General features: G+C 36.9%; 1 long non-coding RNA gene across 1 annotated transcript in view; it reads left to right on the forward strand.

The window, feature by feature from the left end:
- LOC135441055 (uncharacterized) overlaps positions 1-8351 on the forward strand; it is a 34705-nt gene extending 26354 nt beyond the window's left edge. Inside the window, exon 4 of the long non-coding RNA XR_010438406.1 lies at positions 8289-8351. This is a non-coding gene — a long non-coding RNA (uncharacterized LOC135441055). The remainder of the gene's footprint in view (positions 1-8288) is intronic.
- The last annotated feature ends 7367 nt before the right edge of the window (positions 8352-15718 follow it).

Consider the following 15718-nt stretch of genomic DNA (forward strand, 5'->3'; position numbering starts at 1 on the left):
CGTCTGAATCAGCGCTCTTGGAAATTTTGTTTGTATAGGGTATACGTCTGTCGGTGCTTAAATGTTACAATTTACTGTTGCTTGCCGCAGAAATGGCATTGCATGATCTTTAATCAAACAGTTAGCGGCGCCGCCGACGCAGATTGGGGCAATTGCAACCTTGATAGGCGTCGCCTGTCCCTGGCTTTCCACTCTCTCGCTCTATCTCCCTCTCTCTCTCTCTTTGCCACTCTCTCTCCCTCTCCTTTTGCCGCGCCGTTTTGCAATGCATTTGCAGTGGGTTTTGGAATTGGAGCTCGTGCTGCGTTTCTAATGCAGCTGTGTCAAGGCGCTAACAAATTTATGTTTCCCAATGTGTGTGGTTGTGTGTGTGCGTGTGTGCTTCCCTCGCTCTCACACATACATACAGACGAAGCTACCGTCTTGCGGCTTTAATTAACGGTCAACGGAAACTTATGCGCTTTTGTGTGCTACTTCTTCTTCAGCTGTTGCTGCCTCCTTCTTGCCGTCTGTGGCTGCTGCTGCTGTTGCTTCTTCTTCTTCTTTGTCTCTTCGTGTGGCCTCAACTGTTTTTCATGTTGTCTTAGGTTACCTAAAGACTCGGTTCCGCTTTCGCATATTGCGCATTTGCAGCTTTCAGCTTGCTTCTGATACCCTAGATAATTGGGGATGCAGGGTGGATTGAAATTTTGGGAAATTTTCGAATATGTGGGAATAAAGAAATTTAATTTGTCATGATAATGTTAATTTTTAATTATACAAAATATTGCGTGAAATATACATACATCTATATTAGTTTCTTTATTGGACAATTCTTCTTCTTCTGCTTCTTATTTGGACAATTTAAATTCGAATCATAGGATATCTTTGCGCTTAGCATATTTTGTGTTTAGTTAACAGATGCCGTTAGGGCAAAAGGCGCTTTTTAATTTGCGGTTGGCGCATATCGATATATACGACTTCTCTGGCACTCTCCTCAGCTCTTGCATCTGCTGGAATCTGGCAGGCATATGTCAATGTGCTTAATGCCTGACTGAGCCAGCGCTGGAACCATAAAAGAAAAACTTGCGCATATAGAACAACAACCACAGCAACAACAACAACAATAAACGATCGCTGTCAACTTTTGTAAACTTCCGGTTAGAGCCGCTCGTTGGTTTGAGCCATTAATGGATTTTTATGTTTGCCCATTGCCCCAAAAAAAAAGAGCACACACAGCCAGCAACAACAATATAAATGACAAATACAACAACAGCAACGGCTGGCAAAAAAAAGGGTTTCATGTGACGAGGCTTTTGTGATATTGTTTTTTTTTTCTTTAGGCTTGGGCGTAATTCTAGGAATTTGTTCTTTATATTTACCATCGCTTAAGGCCGGTTGCTCTGTTGATGCAGCTTATGACTAGCGGGGCTTTCAATTAATCAATGTTTGCCTTTGAGTATTTGCGTTTCGATAAGTCGATAGGCGATGGGCGATAGACGATTTGCGCTGCATGGCATATGGCAACACTGTCACGTTCAAGCTGGCAACTATCTGTTCGCCTGTCAATTAAATTTGACAATTTATTGTGTGTATGCAAAGTCGTTTATCATTTAACGTAATCATTGTCACATGTAAATGGGAAAACGAGCCAAACGTACACGACATATTCGCAACAAGATGTTGGGAAGATGAGCATAGGGGAGACCCAAATGAAAAGTGCCGAAACAAAAGAAATCCATTGGGCATAGCCTGGTCTCAGTCTGGTCTCTCAACATCATCTACATTTCCATCTACAACGTACAATCACTTTCGGCAATGCGGCAATGCGAGTGGGTTCAATGTATCCCCCCATCTATCCGAGAGCGTTCGTGCAGACGCCAAGCTGAAAATAATAATGATGGTGGTGTTGATGATGATGATGATGATGATGTGGATGAGCAAGAAAAATCAAAAAAAGTTGATGAAGACAGACAATAAACTATAAACTACAAACGCTTTTTTAGCGACAATGTTGCTGAATTGTCCACCAAACACAAACACCAACAATCCCATATGGCTTATGCTCAGATTTTAATTTTGGATTTAAGTTTTTTGGCCTTTTGAAGAGTGTGACAAACATTGTTTGGCTATAAGCAACGGATCAATGTAAATAATATGTGATATTTGACTGCTAAGTATGATTAGACATGAGTTCACTTTATCTAGCGAATTGAAATCCGCGAAACTCAGCCATATATTATGCTATAGATTTTGGGATAACTGGCTTTATAAATGATATTTATATTTAGTTTATTTATTTTGTACTTATCTTTTTACGTGGTATTTAATTTAACATATATGTATCTCTTAATATTTTTATTTATCTTTTATATTTTAGGTAATTTTTCGAAATATTTGTTTCTTTATTTATTTGATTTTTGATTTTACAACGAACTTTAGCTCAAATTTATCCTCAAGCTAGGTATGCGATAGTCGTAGACAACATTGAGTTTTTATTTAGTTCGCGCTGCGTGCGTGCATTTAAATGAAGCAAAATGGAAACGGCAATTAATCAAATTGTAATGCAGGGAATTAACCAAAGTGCGCGCGTAAAGGTAATTAAAAGAAAATTAACAGCTGAGCAAAAGCCAAAAAGGAAACCTGTGCGTGTATGTCGAAATTGTTGTTGTTGCTGTTATTGTTGTTGTTGTTTTTGTTGTGTGTAGCGTATTGTTTGCAATTTTCGCTGCACACAATTATAATTATCATCACTGTTGTGTTGTATAGTGTATACATGATTTCATGGCATTCCATTGTTTTGCATTTTGCAATGAAATGCAAAAATCATCAGCAACAATAACAAAGCGCTTACGTATTTTTTTTTGAATGTGTATATACATATGTATTTTTTTTTCTATTAGTGCCAGGGCCCTTAAATGCAAAGTGTGTTAGCAGAGGGGTATGAATAGATCTTAGAAATATAAATTACTTGACTCAGCACATCCGAAAAATGAAAGTAAAACTACAAATTCAACCCATTTATTTAACTCGATGGCAAAGAAAGTAAAGGGTTCTTTGGTGGAATTTTATCCATTGATATACGTGCAACCGGAAGATATATTGGAAGATTGAATTTAGCATACACATGTATATGTGAATAATAAAAAAAATTAAACTAGAAAATTGAGATGGTAAAACATTTTTTTATGTGGCACGAAAGTTCGCGAGCTGATACGAAGTGTTCGTGTCTAAAAATCGATTGACGTGCTCCAGAGCCGCGTCAGATGCAGACAACACGAAGTTTTACGGTTTAACACGACCCAACACGAAATAACAATATAATACACCGATATTGATATCATTGATATATACATATATAGAGGTGGGTACACTCACGAGTCACGCACGACAAAAAGTGTTACCAACACGACGTTTTTAATGTTAAGCATTATGTCTCTGTAAATTGGAAACACTTCTATGTACTTTTAAAACATTTTGTTATTATAATGAAAACATTTATTCGTAAATAATAAAAAATATATATATTTGTGGTCGTGCGTGATTTGTGTGTGTGCCCCACCTCTATCATTCATTATTGTCTCTCATATAAATCGATTTTATTTGTGTTGCCCGCAAGCTCAAAATTGTTGGCAAAAAAACATCGGAAATCACAATTTAAATAAGTAGCTTATGTCATCGTATCATTATTTTGTGTTGACTGAATAATGCGGCGAAATGTGTTTTATATCAAAATGAACTGAAACTCGCGCATGTGACAAGGCAAATAACAATTTCATGATACAATGCAGCTGTTGTTAGCTGGCAAATTAGCCAATTGTTAAATTCTCTGGCACTGCTTAAATGATGCATATTAATTGGCAACAGCTCCTGGAAAACCGCGAGCTGCTGTGAACTTGGCCCTTTGCCTGACTTGTAAAAAGAATTTCATACGAAAGGTTTTTATTTCAACCTGTTCCAGCTTTTGACATTGACGCAACTTGTGACTAGCTGCAAATTATCAAAATATGCTAATTGAGCTTGGCTAGTTTATTGGACAATAATTGAGCTTGGATTTGCTTTAGAATCCCATTGAAGTTGTCTCTCTCTTTGATTATGCATGCACATAAATTAAGGCGAAACTGTAAATTATTTGCCAAATTAGATGGATGGCGACTGGTTGGCCTTTTGCGAGTCGGTTATCTAGATATCGACCAATTTCGATGCTTATTTTTTTTTCTTTTTAGTTACCAATTTCTTTTCAAGGCCTTTAGCTTATGGCATTACCATTCGCAGCTTCTGCTGCAGCCGATTTTTTGTATGAACTGATTTTTATGAACTATTTAACATAATTATTAGCCCATTTAGTTTTCTAGATTAGTAAGCTAACAGTTGTATGTGTTAAAATTCCATGGGTATTGTTTATGGTATCATTTTAGGTTTCCCTAACAATTTAGCACTTGGCAAACCAACAGATTGAATACCCTACCCGGCCTATGACACATTGTAAGCTTTCAAGAGTCCGTTGTTCAATAAGTCCGCTAATTACAAGCGCCTAAGCAGCAGAAAACGGCAAAGAAAAGTTTGGAGAAAGAAAAGTTGCCTTTCACATTTTTGTACAAATTTGTTTGTAGGCGACCAAAAACCGTTGCCCTGCCACGCCAAATGCCGAACTGCAGCAGGTCGGCCCGCCCTTTGTAAGGCACAGTTTAAAGTGAGAATTGTTTGTGCGTTGTTTATAGAATTTTAGCGCTGTTTTTGTTTATTATTATGAAGAACTACGCGTTAGCCATTCACACACGTAAACATTGCGGCGGTGTGGAGTGAGTTTACAGACAAAAATTTATTAATTAAACTCAAAAGCTTGAGAGTAGAAAATGCAAAAGATGTTTACAGAATGGCGCGTTGCGAGACCAGCTGCGAAAATACGATCTATACAGTGTACACACAAAGACAGCCACATCCATAAATACGTATTTACTTTGCGCGAACAAAAAATGCAAAATGCGTAAAAAAAGAAATGCTACGCTGCTCCATTTCAGGGCCATTGGGGGGCGTTTTGTGTGACATGCTCCAAATAAATAAATACAAATGAAAAAAAAAGACGACACAAATCTGTCAAATGCTCAGACAATACACATTTTAAATCTTTCTATATGTAGAGAATATTCTTCACGAATATGAGATACCTTTTTTATTGTGTGTACCTACATGCAAATTTATATTTATAACAGATTTGCCAGAAGAAAAGACAAATTTTAAAAATAATAATCAAAATAATAAACAAAAAAAAGCACACAACTTTCTCGGGTCTCAGGGTCATCGCCATCGTCGGCGTCATAAAATCAAAATAAAATACAACATGAATTAATGAAAATCGCATTTATATTTTGTCACACATCAGCCATTAAAAGAAATCAGAAATCAGCAAACTTTTCAGTTTATTTTTTGGTCTTCTTAAATGCTAACCCAGAGAAAAAACAAACAGAAGACCGAAAACAAAATTGACATTGAAAATAGTTCAGAAATAAATTAAGTGGAAACAAACACCAAAATGCTAATGCAAAGTCACACACAAAACTGAAAACTGAAAACAAATTTTGAGAAAAAGTACACAAGGGCTCTATTTGAGAGTGCTTGACTAGGAGATACCCCGTATTTGATTTCACATACTACATTTAACAGCCTTCTATTGTCTAAACACATCATAAAATTTGTGGGCTTTGCAAATGATTTTAATATTTGGTTTATATATTTGAAATGACAGAGTAAAATGAATTTTGTCAGAGTTAGTTTTACAAGAAACTACATTCTATATTAGAATATGTGAAAGTTATTTAAAAAATGGAATTGCAATAAATTTTTGAATTCTAGTGGGAGGAACTTTATTTATTAGTTAGAAAAAAGAAAAAAGAAAGGGTATATTCTATCTAGCTTATTGGTTTGATAAAGGTTATCTATGATCGAAAGTCTCCCTTATAAAATATGTCACTGCTTATTGCAGAGAGGCAACTAAAAAAGACCCTTTCCTGTTGCCCAATTCTCCCGATTCGGGATTTATATAGTCAGGTGAGCCGATTTCATTAGTTAGTATTACGGATTAAGAAGTTCCAAGATGTGCTCATTGAGCTAGGTCTTTTTAGATTTCGCTGGTAGGCCCAGCCCTAACAATTCCTTATAAATATCGGCGTCTTAATGGGCTCTTGTTTCGTTGTGCTATAGTTATAAGCTATATGTAGGAGCACAGAGGCTCTAAGCAACAACGATGAACACTGCATGTAATTCAAATATACACGTATATCAACTGCTTCTTAAAGACACATACCAAATGTCTTAATACCCTTTAAGCTAACTTTAAGTGGGTATTCAAAAACAAAACGAAAGCACACGTATACATATATTAGCCATCAAGCCATCAAAATTAGCATAATTTTCCATGAAACAAAACTGTTAAAATGTTCAAAGACACCTTTTAAATGGCAACAACAATAACAACAACAACAACAGCAGCAGCAACAACAACAAGAAAAAGTTGTTTAAGTTAAAGTTTAATGACTTTTTGCAGCTTGTTGAAATGCGCCATTGATGACCAGCAACAACAACAACAAAGTCTTCAAAAAATTGATGGAGCGTTTGTCAGTTTCGTTTTCAGGCGCAATCAATTTAAATGCTACAATATTTCATAATTTTATAATTTATGTGACTCGGGCCAAAATTAATAATAATATATATATATATGTTGAATTCACGAAATTTCCAAAAATTTGTTCAAATTGATATACTCAACGGCAATGGAAGCACTTTTCTGCGTTTGGCCTTTTCTTAAACTTATCACCAAGGGGCACAAGTTATGAAAGTCTCGACAATGATTTGTGAGCGTTTACAGATTAGACAGCTATAATAATATAATAATAATAAATAATAAGGGCATATATCACAGATAAATATCGAATTTATATAATCAATGGTAATTTTTAATCGAATTGCTACGTAACTAAAACTATCGCGAGGCAGCAACGAACTGTCGATAGCTGCCGATAGTAATTGAACAGTTTGATTGAATATATGTGTTTATAAAGAAATTATAATTCATATAAAATCTAATTACAAAGCAAGAACATATATTTTCCTTAAATTATTCCATACTTACCCCAGTAAGAAGATGTGCAAGCATAAGTTGAAAGTCGAACGTCTAACCATAAAATCCAGATAAAAATGATGAATATTTCTTAAATTATTCAACAGTTGCACGAGTTTCAGCCAAAGAGATCTAAATCTGAAAGTTAATCTGAGCTTATGCTAAGCCCATTTCATAGACTTCACGTAACTGTGTCATGGTTAGTTCAACTAAATAACCGTAGAATTTTCACGAACATAAATTTTTTACACACTTAGGTGTGAACATTCTCTTAAAGACTTTTGCGCTCATTTTCTAGAAGAAGAAAAAAATAGAAAATGTTATGCACTGAGAAAATCTTGAGAAAAAGATACTTGCAAGTAGAATGACAATTAGTCACACCTACTAAATGGACAGTAATTAGCGAATTTTTGTGTCATTTGGGGCAACAAATTTATTTAGTTTTTTTTTCATTAATATTGTTAGGGTTGGGCTGTACAGTTATAAGAATCATTAAAATATATACTATATCTCTGTTTTTTTTTTCTCTCAATGCTGTTTCTTCCACTTTTGGACACTTAAAGTTAATTTCTCACATTGTTATTTTATTTTATATTAAAATCAACTTGTTTTCTTTTTATTTTTGTTAATGCTTGCCTAGAAGTTGTGGCTTTGGGTTCAGCTTTATTGTTTTTAAATGATTATTGAATGTCGTTAGCGGTAATCGTTTTATGGGTCACACAAGAATTTTATTGCCCCAGTCCTTTTGCCCAACCCAGTCAGAGGTAGGCCCCCTACGACTCATATACCCTTCGGAAAAGTAGTTTTTTATATGCACTTCTTAAAATGTAAGCTGTAAATTTATGAGCAGCTCAGGTTGAGCTGCTGTTTTTGTGTTAAATATGAAATCAATAGCTTCGGGTTTAACTTTTAATGACTTTCCAAATGGTGCGCGAACGTTTAAAGAAGCTCCACAAGTCATCGAATCGGAAAATATATACGATTTCATAAAATTTATGAGCTGCTTGATGTGAGCTTTAATTAGTTGTGCATATGAAGAAGATTTGACAGGTTCAGGTTAAGCTATTTTTATCATAATTAATTAATGTTTAAATCATATTTTATATAGAAATTTTTTCTAGTTTGTTTTTATTTTTTAATTATTTACGAATTGTATCTCATAAAAGGTATTCTCTATTTCTTGTACTTGCAGAACCCAACGAATACTGCAACAAGCCTCCTTAATCCCCCGCCACTCATCTAGACAATTTTAGAAGGTAAACTATCAGATGCAATTACAATAGAAATAAAAAAAAACAAGAGAGAAAGAAAATCACGCTTGTGGCAGTCATAAAGAAAAACTTGTACCAAGGGTCGTTAATCAAAAGGCATATCAGAAATAAAACGCACAGTTAAGCGTCTCACACATGGCGCATTGCATCATTAACGTAGTGCCCATGAGATTGGATAGGATAGGAGAGGTGTCTATGCAGATACCTGCCTGACAGATACACACACACACACACACACACACACACACACACACATACACACACACTGTATCTACACACAAGTGAAACGGCGTCAAATTGCATTTAAATTGAATGAAATTAATTTGACATGCAAGTTGTGTTGAGTCGACTCTCTGACTTGTCTGTCTGTCTGCCCGATTGTTGTAGCTTTCAACAAAGCGTTATAGTTACACGTGTACAGATACAGATACAGATGCAGCTGCAGCTACAGATACGCACAGATACAAGCTGCATCTGTAAGATGAAAGCAGTGCCTGCTCTTGTGCACATGTCGAGCAAAAATCAAAATGACAGCCGCAGTCGGGAGAAGCCCAGCACCGGGACCAAGGCGCGCACAATTTCTAAATGCATCCGATAGATACAATAGTATCTGTAGATAGTGTGTGCGTGTGTGTATGTGTGTGTATTTGTGGTGTTGGTTTGATTAAAAATAGCCCCAGAAATGATCTATGCCTAGCTGCCGGGGCTGCTGCCTGCGACTAGCTCTACGTGCTTATATGAAATATGTTTCATCAATGCTCGGCAACAGTTTTCCCCGGTGCATTGGCAATCGCGTAGGCGTCGCTATTTGCCATCTCTGTCTGATTTTCTTTTCCTTTCCTTTCCTTTTTTTTTTTGCATTTGATTTACTTCATTTATAACACTTTTCTGCAAGCTTTTTCTTGCCTCGGCTCGGCAGCTGCTGCTGCTAGTTTTGATTTTCCGTTAGTCTTCTACTCGTAATTCTTAATAAATAAAAAGGCGTTTGGCGCCCCCAGTTCTTTGGGTTTTGTTAGCCAACAATCGCATCTATTAGATATGTATCTCTGCAATGTCTAGCACAGAGTTTGCGCTGCAAATGAATGATTGCTTTTCATTATTAATTTTGTTATTGGCCTTTTGTTTTTGTGTTTGCCTCGTGCTTTCTAGTCGCCTTTGATCTGGTTTGTGGGATGGTCTATATATAATGTTGGATTTTGACATTACGTGGGGGGAACGTTCTAATGCATTACTATGCCAACTGACATATGCTGATTAAGTCAAAGGCTGCCAACAACATGATCTATTACCACATCTACATAAACTCAATTTTATTTTGATCTCTGGGACAGTTCACCTTGGAATCATTAAATGCAGTTCTGTAAAAATTTCCCCCACGATCTGTATATTTATTGACTGATTAGTAACCAATACATGACCTCCTTATGATATGTGACGGTGCTTTGGAAAATTATACTGATGTATGTATGTATGAGTATTTGTGTAAAATTGTTGTAAGCAAAATTTTGTTACCTTATCGCCTTCAAACTTATTATCAAAGGCCTGTCTAGAACAGATCGTTTTTGATTCGAAAATCCACGCGCACGTATGAAAAATGGGTGAAATTTCGAAATTATGCTACATAATTCAAGCTATTAGAGATGAGCACGAGCTTCAATTGCAACATGCACATGAAAATTCTAAAATATTTGCACCCGATTTTTGTCAGATCTAATTAATTGTTCATATAACAAAAGCTAGATTTAATGCCGTAACTATGCGCTGTCTCAATCGTATTTAAACCCTATCTGTTAGCTACAACTACAGCAAAAAGGTCAGGTTGCGTGTAACGAGCGCCTCTCTCGTCGCTTCTCAGCATATGCAAATGCCAGGCAGCAAATACTATGTATTCAGCGAAGCATGCAAGTTGCCAGTGCATTCATGCAGCCGCCTGCCCTTAACTTCTCTCGCTCAAGCTTCTTCTCTTGGGTCGGGTGGTTCGCTGTCCTTCTCCGACGTTTATTCACACGCATAACGCCCAAAATGGCAAACGAAGTCAACTTGCAACATTCGCATGACAACAGCGCCATCTAGCGGCATGTGAACAGACGTTGGGGGCTATTGTATTGTAAGTCTTATCTGTTGTACCTGAGTCGATGCCATATATATGACGTATGTGTGTGTGTATATGCGTATATGTTTGTGTATAGTTATACCCTGCTCACAGAGTTTAAACAGGTATATTGGTTCTGTGCTACCGCTGTCCACCCTCTAAACACAGTTTATTTCGCCTACATTGAGTGTAAGTGATAAAATTGCGAATATTCTTTTTTTTATTTATAATAATAATATATTTTTAAAAAATTTAGTATTTTATACAATTATTTTAAGAATTATATTCTTTTTAATATGTTTATATTAAATTGTAATAAAAATTTTCTATATATATATAAAATAATAAACTATTTAAAGTTTTTGTCCACACCCAATAAGGCCTGGAATTCCACGAAAATCGAGATATTCCCACACTTTTAGAGCTGGAATCCAAAGATTCGGTAGCTAGACTTTTAATGATCGAGCCGTATTTCGATATTTTAAAGTTACAGTTTGAAAGTAACTGCTTTGAAGTTTTGATTAATCAATATAAAGAAGACTCTTCGCAACGTACTAACTCGTTTTTGTTTTTTATAAGTGTTCATCTCTAATCATTTTTGCTGCCGTTGTGTTCGCGTAATCAGGGTGTAACAATTACGCGTTTTGAAATTGCGGTCTGCTAGATGCGAGTAGACCAGCCAGATGCCCAGAGAGATATGCGCGGCAGCCGTTCAGGCAGACAGTCAGGCAGTCAGGCAGTCAGCTCTATAGATCGGGTCTCTGGGGTCTCTCTTGCTTGCTGGCTTTGCCGCGCCCCGTCACGTCTTGCATGTTAGTTGTTCTCATTTGAGCCCGTCTCGAGGGGGTGGACGGTCGGGCGGGTGGCGGTATGCGAGAAGCGAATATATGTATATGCGAAATAATTTTGAAATTATAGACAAATCCGTCAACAGCAGCTCTCTCAAATCTGTGGCCTTTGTGTAGATTCTTAACTAATTTTACAATTTTTGTGGTTGCGCTTTGCATTTGATTACTATTTTATGCCATGCTTAATTAAACGCCATAAACTTGGCTTATTCGGTTCCAGCGCATTCTATAGGCCATAATATTTATGATTTCACATGCAATTTGAGCCAACAATAAGCCAAATATTCAATTTTTTAGAATGTTCAATCGCTAAATAATGAGCGCTCTTAAGGTGGGTGTGCCACCCGCCCGTCCACCGAAAAAAAATGTACTATTAGTTTTACGGCAAGCCAAAAAAAAAAAAAAAAAACCAAAAAACAATTTGAACAAAATAACGTGTAACATATACTTACAAGATAAATGAACAAATGGCATTTGCGACGTGTTTGTGGTAGGCAAATTGTTTACTATTAAACAAATTGCTACAAAATGCGCATATTTTCCGAAAGGAGCTGCCAGGGTTGTTGGCCTTATGCAATCGATAAAGCATATATCGAATGTTAAGCTGCAGTCAAGCATATGTAACGGTAAACACGTTTTCAGAGTTTTTTTTATAATTTATTTTATTTAAGATGTATTCCAATAAATAAAGAATTAAATAGCTAAAGATTTAAATATTTAAATAAAAAATATTCAGATATATGTATAAAAATTAGTCATATAATGATGGCATATATTTATTACAGTCAGTTATTATTCACGACTATTCTATTCTATTCTATTCTTTTCTATTGTAGTCAACATAATATCCTTGAAGTTATTACTTCTTTATTTTATAACAAATTTGTTCTTCTTTTTGGGAATGGTTCATGAAAATGTTAATTATATTTGACAGCAACTTGTTCTGTATGGTATTTTATTCAAGAGAAATCTTATGCTTTGCCAAATTTGGTTCAGTATTCTGTTCCTTGTTTGATATGGGCTGCCATTTTAGATTTTATAGAGGAAATCCGCCCCTGTTTGCTTAGCCATGTAAAACGAACGATATTAAATCAATTGCTTATCGAGACATTCGCAAACGCAACTCTTTCGAAAATATCGCCCCACAAAGAGCAAAACGAACAAAAATTGTTCCACTTCACTTGTGAAATACAGAACAACAACAACAATAACAACAACGAGTAGGCAGCACAAACAACAAATTAACACAAAAGCAACAACAACGGCAACAACAAAGTAGGGGAAATAATTTTGCGCGATCATTGTGCTGAATCTACCCAATGAATTCTATTTGTGGGTGAATATCTATCTCTATGTGTGTTTGTATGTGTGAGCTTTGGCTTAGATCAGTACAGCAACAACAACAAGAGCAGGGTCGAGTAATTCAAACGAAATTGAAATGAAGTATTGATTGCAATTGGAACTGCGCAGACACACACACACACACAAAAACACACACACACGCTCACATAGAGCTGCCATGCAAATTGAGCAACGACTATAAATTATGGGCGATATGGCAACGCCATGCGCGATGCGCACCAGCGAAGCTGCCCATTAAAGTGGCCAACAAATCGACGGCAAATGAATGGCAAAAGTAACTGGAAATCGCGGCAAATTAACTAAATCAGCAGTTGCAAATGGCTAGAGGAAAAGCGTAAGAGCGAATGAGAGCGAGAGCGAGATCGCGAGCGCACAGTTTGACAATAACTGGGACAGAATTGTGTGCGCGTTCGTCATGCTTTATTTTTGTATGCAAATTGTTTTTGCTACAGCTTTTGTTTTGCTTTTGGTCTGCCCCGCTGCCTGCCGCTTCGTCTCTGTATTAACAAAACGTATTATTCCTCACCATCTTCGTCATCTTCTATGTTTGTATTCTCTTTTGTCTCTGTCTCTGTCTTTGTGTGTGCTATCTCTATTGGCTGGCCTTCGCCCATGTGTCACGGTTTCGCAAGCATTGGCTTTGAAAAGCGTCCCATCAGAGCAGACATTCTCTTCCATTGTTGTTGTTGTTGTTGCCAACTGCTATTTTTGGCATATACATTTAAGTAATGCATCTAATTTTAACATGGCTATTTGCAAGTAATGAGCAATTGTACAAAACAGATGTCATATTTCTTTGCTTTACCATTTATATCTGCCTTTTTGCTATTTAAGCGAAATAATGTTTAAAGATGTTGCAGCGCAAAATAATTGAAATTTATGAGGCAAGCATCCAATCTTAGAATTAATTATTAATTACAAGCAGCAATAGAACTAGTTTTTGACAAAATTATGAAGGCGCTTCGTTTTGGCTTGGTCTCGGAGTTAGACCAGAAGAAATACCTGTTACAGTTTGACAGATACTGTTAATTAAAAGTCTTCAATATTTGTAACTATTGGTTTACTAAACTTACAATGGTTGCCTAGCTAAGATGTTTTTCACCGCTTTTACCAATAATTAAATATAGAAAAATATATAAAACTACTTTTATTATTAGGTCTTAACATTTATTGCTATCTTAGTGCGGTTCTTACGGAATTACATTTATTGTATACAAAGATGTCTTTTACAAAATATCAACATTTCGTATAAAATATCCAATTTCTATAGCTTATACTTAGTTAACAGTAACTTCTTGTATAATTTAAATAAGCTCTCAGGCTTATGCCAAATAACACTGACAAAGGTGGAAAAGACGTGAAAAATATTTTACATGCTTACAAATTTGACGCTTTTATAAACCTAGAGAAATTTTGTTTTAAATTCGAAACAGAATAATTGATTTCATTTCAAATAAATTAGAAAAAAAAGCATTGCAACCACAACTTACTCATACGCCTGTGAAGTCCAAGTTCAAGTGCTCGATACAGCAACAACAGGAACCCTGATCCCCAAATGAGCATGACAATAAACAGAGACTGCGACTGCGACTGCAACTGCAACTGTGTTGGGGAGCTGCAGTAATCAAGTCCAAGATGCGGTCACATTAAAGTTATGCCGGCCGGCAGTTTGCTGATTGAAGAGCCAGGCTTGCGAGCATGGGTGCGGGGGGTGCGGGGGGAGGCACCAACCAGAACCAGAATCCAAATGCTTAGTCATCGAACTTGGCCTAATGCAAAACAGAGAAACAACTGGCAGCCAGCGGCTACTGTGGACGCCATAGCCAAAGCGGATGACTCAGCCCTGGCAAAATGTGCTACCAGTTTGGCATACAACAACAGCAACAACAACAACAACAACAAGAGCAATAGCAATAGCCGTAGCATCATCATTGGACCTGGTCGTCGTCGCATCTGCTGCTGCTGCTGCTGTCCTACTCCACTTCTTGTGCCGGCCAAGCACTGAGATTTGTTGTACGCTTGTCTTCATATTTATGCGCCGTCATGCTTTGGCGCAACGCCCTCAACTGGCAATGCCCTCGAGATACACATGTATCTTATGGATACCTACACACATTCCTTCGCCCCTACACACACACACACACACTTTTCGCGTTGTGTACGCTCTCAATTAGTTATTCATATAACGTGCTAAAAAAGTATATGAAAGAAGAAGTTAAGAATCTACCCCGACAAACGCTGCCGTTGATTAAGGCCCGCATCCAGTGGCTACTTACCCCGTCTGCCCACAAAAGGGGAGAAGGGGAGGGGGGCTGCAGTCTCATCCTTAAGCTACACACATTGTTTACTGTCTGCTGCTTTGACAAAACTTTGCATGTCATGTTGTCATTATGGTACCCTAACCAGGAGCCTACTCGCCTTTATCCATGTGGCTGGCTGCAGCTCCAGCCTGGGCCCTGACATTGTTTGTCTACTACTTTGGCCGCCGGCCGTACCCCTCTGCAGCCCCCCCCCCCCCCTGCCTCCTTGTGCCTAGGCATTATACGTAAGCACTTATCATCGTATTAGGCTTCACGCCTTTTGTCTCAGCCCGCTGTTTGCTCAGCTCATCTGTCAGCTATGGCTAAATACACGTTCCATTCGCTTTGTTGGCCATATTATGCTTGTCAAATGAGTTCCTCGAGTTTCCTCGAGCTGAAGCTCTTAGCAATGTTTGCCATGTGCACAACGATTGCATTGGGAATATAAATTTGTAAATGCGTTTGCAATGCCATTCATTACGCTAAATTCTTGTAATTTTAACTAATTACAACAGCTCGAACATTTGTCTAAATAGTTAAAAACGCACTTGACCTAAACTTTGATTAATCAATTATATTAACTTTAAGCTAAATTGCCTCCAATATGACAACTTACTTTTCATTGCTACTATCCATTCATTTCCTATTATATTTGAAAATCTTTTCTATCTTTGTTTCTTAACATTATTTTAGGTCTTTCATTAGTTATATTTTCCGGTCTATGTCTTTCTCTGTGGGTTTTTCTCTCT

This window comes from Drosophila montana, unplaced genomic scaffold, assembly GCF_035044405.1.
Source record: "Drosophila montana isolate Dmon_TW-CO22-7 unplaced genomic scaffold, ASM3504440v1 contig_1761_1, whole genome shotgun sequence".
Classification (NCBI taxonomy): domain Eukaryota; kingdom Metazoa; phylum Arthropoda; class Insecta; order Diptera; family Drosophilidae; genus Drosophila; species Drosophila montana.